Source organism: Molossus molossus, unplaced genomic scaffold (assembly GCF_014108415.1).
Source record: "Molossus molossus isolate mMolMol1 unplaced genomic scaffold, mMolMol1.p scaffold_m16_p_10, whole genome shotgun sequence".
Classification (NCBI taxonomy): domain Eukaryota; kingdom Metazoa; phylum Chordata; class Mammalia; order Chiroptera; family Molossidae; genus Molossus; species Molossus molossus.
The window spans coordinates 20,675,858-20,681,857 of record NW_023425345.1 but is presented as its reverse complement, the minus strand read 5'-3'; positions in this window follow the sequence as shown (position 1 = coordinate 20,681,857).

Below are 6,000 nucleotides of genomic sequence, written 5' to 3'. Positions count from 1 at the left end.
AGTGGAATCACTGTGTCATTAGGCAGTTCTGTTTTTAATTTTTTTCTTTAATCCTCACCCAAGGATATTTTTCTATTTATCATCAGATAGAGTGGGAGGGAGGGAGAGAGACGGAAAGAGAGGGAGAGAGAGAAACATCGATGCGAGAGAGACACATTGACTGGTTGCCTCCTGCATGACCTGACCTGGGCCAGGGACTAATTGCAACTGAGGTACGTGTCCTTGACCGGAACTGAACCCGCGACTTATTGGTCTGCGGACCGATACTCTAACCACTGAGCCCAACCTGCCAGAGCCGTTTTTAATTTTTTGAGGTAATTCCATATTGGTTTTCATGGTGGCTGAAGCAATCAGCGTTCCCATCAACAGTTCACGAGAGTTCCCTTTTCTCCACATCCTCGCCAACACTGTTGTTTGTTGATTTATTGCTGATTGTTTTATAATGAATTTTCACCAGATCTGTAACCACAAGCATTTTTAAGTCTTTTTTCATTTACAGTTATCGTTTTATAATCTGTTGCTTTTGCAAACGTGTTCCTGCCAAAGTGCTTCATCTTTAAGGAGATTCACGGAAAAGACTCTGACAAGTACAGGTTTCTGATAAGATCAATTTGCCTTCGTACGAGAGGGGCACAAGGCACTCATGAACTTTTCAAGTGCTTCCCCAGGGCTACCTGCACAGCCCCAGTGTGTCCTGGGATGGCAGCCTGAGACCTGTCCCTGCTCTCCTTCCCAACATCAGTAAAATGAGCCCGTTGCACTGATGACATAATGTTGACGTGCGAAGACTTGCCTCTGCTGCAGGACACTCTGCAGACTCTGCTGAACATCTGCGAGGGAGGAAATGGGAGAGGAACCCACAGAAAATTCAAGGCCGAGGCCCTGCTGTAAAGTTTTGGGGAGTCGGTTGGTTGGGTGAAATGCATGTTGTCCCAGAAGCTGTGGTCGATAAAGTGCAAGCATATCCGACCCCTAAGAATGTAAAAGAGGGATTTTAAAGAAGTTTTATTCCCCACCTGGCACAGTGCCTTTGTTCTTTATGGCTCCTGGTAAGAAAAAGGGTACCTTTGGGACTGAGGATCAGAGCAGCAAGCCGCCTTCGAGAAGACAAAATACTAGTGAAGTGGATTAAAGCTCCAGGCTTCTCCCAAGCAGGGCTACCATTTAGTTAGCTGTGTTTGTGACTCAGGAAAGTGTGGGTTGGACACTATGGTGGCGACAACAAAAGGGGAGATTGCCCCTAGGATTTTGGTCCCAGCTCTGGAAGGAGGCAGAAACCCAATACACTCCCGATATACACAGCCACTAGCAGCGCACACGGGGCTGCTCCGGTCGAGCCTCTCACACAGCAGCTGGTGGGCTGGACTCGAAATATGGCTGGGACAACGGGAAGACGAGGTGTGGAAGGATGATCATGAGTGTGCCCTGGCGGGGTCAGGAGGTGTGGAGGGACATTTGTATGCACCTGTAAGAGCATGAGGTGGTCCTCACTTTCACTGGTACAAATATTTGGCTACTGTCTTTGTCCCCTCCATTAGCCTGGAGGACATTATAGCTCATAGAAGCTCTTACTAAATTCACCCCACAAACCTTAAATGATAGCCAAACAAACCTGATTCTACTGAATACTGAAGTGTCTCTAATGAGAATAATTGTCTCCCAAAATTGGATGGCTTTGGCCATTATTACTGCATCACAACAAGGCACCTGTGTCATTACTCAAGCAGAATGCTGTGTTCATATCTGATGAATTTGCTAATGTATCATATATATTTTTTTATCCTCATCCAAGGATATTTTTCCATTTATCATTAGAGAGAGAAAAAGAGAGAGATAGAAAGAGAGAGAGAGACATTGACGTGAGAGAGACACATTGACTGGTTGCCTCCCGCACAACCCCAACCAGAGCGGGGAATGAACTGCAACTGAGGTATGTGCCCCTGGCCAGAATTGAACCCATGACTCTTTGGTCCATGAGCCAATGCTCTAACTGCTGAGCCAAATTGGCTAGGGCACTAATGTATCATCTTTATTAAATCACATGAAGACCCAAATAAATGCCCTTAGTGATTTGACCCCTAGCCTGGGGGATTTAGTAAATCAATGGTTCGGATCATGACTCTTGGTAGAGAAAATTGTTACTTACTTTGGGAATCATCTTAATCTGTGTTTTCTCTTGCATGTACCTATATTATTGCTGTGGCATCTGCCTTCTATGCAGCCAGGTAGCTGCCAAATGAGCCATTTCCATGCTAGTGAAGCCCCTTGCTGACCAGTCAAAACACATTGTGGAAGGGGCGGGGCATGTGACATTGTAAGAGCTGGTCATGAGGGGTGGGGTATTGGAGGAGGTTATCCACAGAAGAACTAGTTGACCCGTGAGCTGGATTTCACCTGGGATGCTCCAAGGTTTCGAACCAGTACTGTCCTACAGGGTGTGTTAGAATAGCCCTGCTGGTCCCTCACTGCCTTGCTTGGCCAGAGGGTCAGCGCTGGCTCCTTGGAGCTTTTCAGAAGATTCTACACTGGAATAAGATATGATCCTGCCTGCATTGCCAAAAGCGAAGCAGATGATTTGGGGAAATCCAATTTAAAAAGAAAGAAATCGAATTAGCTTTCCAGGAGTTTGCAGGCCAAAGCTTTAGTGAAAACTATCCCATTAACTGCTCAGGCCTCTCCAAGCCAGCATTATAACTGAGGGTGGGTGGGGGCAGCCTGGAGGAGGAGGTGGAGAAAACTTAGCTTGGGGGAATAAAGTCCTAAGACTCTGATCATCCCTGGCTCGGGACCCATGGACCTGCACCTGAATCTCCATTGTTCACAGCCCCTCTGTAACTTCCCTTTCTCAAAGGCCCACACGCACGAGCCTACTTCTTTTGTAGTGTGGTTACTTATTTGAGGAGAACATTCCTTAACAGGCATAACTACACCAAGAACTCCAGTGCAGACTCCCTTAGGGTGTAGACTGTGGGGTAGGTCTCATCTAGGGTGGCTGTCCCAGCTGATCCTTGAGCCAGTCAGCCCTAACCAGGGAAGGTATTCCAAGAAGTTCTTTCTGCTTAATTTCTTGTGCTTGGAAGGCCATGGGGGATCGGAAGGCCACGGGGGATCTTCAACATTGATATTATTCCCTTAGCCAAAAGCACTGGGGCCAGGGATCTGTGTCTCAAAAGATAACAGGGATGCTGTTTACAAGTAGAAAATTAAGACTTTTCATGAAAATGAAATCCATTATATACTGAATGCATAGTTTATTCAAAGATCTGAAATACAATTGGTGTCTTAACCATTTTCCATCCTTAGTCAATAAACATTATTCCTCTTAAGAGGAAGAGAAAAATTACCCATATTAAAATACTGAAAACAAACACGGTTAATAAACACCATTAAATGATGAACAATTCAATATCTCTCTAATCTCTTTGTTTCATTAACTGGCACTCCAGAGTAAAAATAGTTATGGCTTCATATTTCTTTAAAATATTAACTAAAATCGCTTTCTAATTTGGGAAACCTACAAATAATGCCATTTGATTTTAAGCAGAATTGGATCTTAATCACCAAGTTAAAGACATAACAAGAAATAATGACATTGTCACTGGAAGGTTGTCAATCTACTATTCATCATGTAATCAGATACCCTTAAATATCTCCAGTAGAAAATCTAAGGAATTAATGGATCAATTTCCTAAGCACATCAAGGGAAGGGTTAATACACTGGACATTAAAAAGGCAAGTGCAGCCCTGGCCGGTTTGGCTCAGCGGTTAGAGAGTCAGCCTGCGGTCCAGAGAGACCCGGGTTCGGTTCCTGCTAAGGGTACGTACCTCGGTTGCAGTTTGTCCCCAGCCCTGGTTGGTCGTGCGGGTGGCAGCCACTCGATGTGTCCCTTTCACATCAATGTTTCTCTCTCTCTCTTCCTCTCTCTCCCTCCCACTCTATCTGAACAAAAAAATGGAAAAATGTCCTCGGGTGAGGATAAAAAATAAATAAAAATAAAAAGGCAAGTGCAGTAGAACAGCTTATTTAAACTTTTGGCAATCAAACAATACAGAAGTAGAAATGCTTGTGAAAATTCTTTTCTCATTTTGATAATAAGATCATTAATACTTTATACTTGTATGACACTCTAAGGTTTAAAAAATATAAGCAAGAAAGTTCCATAACACACTTGAAATATGAAAGACTGTACTAAATATAGCATTTACAGGCGCAAAGTTCCTTAAGTTCCACGCAAGTCTAGTCAACTCTCATTATTCATTAGAACAATTTCAAGTAATTGAAATTGGCCAGCTTACAAATAAGCAATACACTGCAAATGGCTCTTACTACTTCCTAGTTCTTATTTCAAACATGTTTATACTTGTTTCTTTCTGGACCCAAAGCTATTGTTGCTATTGGCAGAGTCTATTGCCTTTTTGTGACCTAAAACTTCCTCAAGGCCTTTACTCCATAAACCCTTCAGGTCCTGAGAGCTATGCACTATCTTGGTTTTGCCTTAACTCAAATGTCACCTGGACCCTTCTACCAGGAGTAAGTCAAGCTTGTTTCCCTGGATTAACGGCAGGGTGGACCAGTTGGCTCCAGATAGCTACCAGCTCTCACTGATCCCTCCTCTTCTAGTCCTGGGCCCAGTCTGCAGGTCAGAGGGTGGCCTGGTCTCTATTACATGCACCCCCCCCCCCCCCCACCACCACCTGCTAGCTGACTGGCCAGGGATAGATAATTGACTGAAACTGGGTCAGATGTTCTCTTCTAGAGCTTCAAATGGGGCCAATGGAGGTTGTCTCTGTGTAAGCTTGGGAGATGAGGGCCAGCCCTTTCCCCACCGCATGTGGACAGAGTAGCAGAGAGAATTGACCTCTTCGGAGAGCAAACAGCACAGAGTAGTGGAGAGCTGCCAGTCCTCGTCCACAGTTCCAGGATCTTCTGTGGCTCAATTGTGTTTCTGTTCTTGGGTTCCGTAAGACACCACCTGTGTTCTTAATAAATCGTTTGCTTTTGCTTAAGCCAGCCCATTGGCCTGTTATTTCTGACAAACTGAAAGAGAGGGGCTAACACAGATAGTCCTCAACTGAAATAGTAGCAATCTGTTATACTGACTCCAGCCACCTTCAGCAAAGTAGTGTATGGGACCTGCTTTTCCTAGAGGGAGCTGGCAAACAGTGGGTGTTAGAATTAAGCATATGTTAACATGCCACATATTAACATAGTCTCATTCACTCTCATCTATTATTTCCACAACAGTAGTTAGAGCTCAGATGAGGGACCTGGGGCCATAGAACAGCAATGAAATTCAGGATGCCAACCCAGCTTTTATTTTGATTTTTTTGTTAATCCTCACCAGAGGATATTTTTCCATTGATTTTTAGACAGAGTGGAAAGAAGGGAGGGAGAGAGGGAGAGAGAGAGAAACATTGTCTTGAGAGAGGCATATCAACTGGTTGCCTCCCACACCACCCCCACCAGGCCTGGGGATCGAACCTGCAACCCAAGTATGTGTCCTTGACTGGGAATCAAACCCACGATCCTCTGTTCTGAGCGCCGAGGCTCTAACTGCTGAGCCAAACCGGCCAGGGCCTAGATGATCTTTAAAAAATTTTGGTAAATATAACATAAAATTTACCATTTTAACTTTTTATTTAAAAAATGTTTTTATTGATTTTTTAGAAAAGGGAGAGATAGAAACATTGATGTGAGAAACACTGATTAGCTGCCTCCTGCATGCCCCCTACTGGGGATTGAGCCTGCAACCTGAGCAGGTGCCCTGACTGGGAATTGAACCAGGAAGTCTCAGTCCATGGAGCAACACTGAATCCATTGAGCCACACCAGCTGGGCCCATTTCTAAGTGTACACTTCAGTGGCACTGAGTACATTCACAATGCAACCATCACCACTACCTATTTCCAGAAAGTTTTCACTATCTGAAACAAAAACTCTGTTCATTAAAGTAACTCTCCCTCCTCTCCTCCCCCAGCCCCTGGTTATCCTTAATCTACT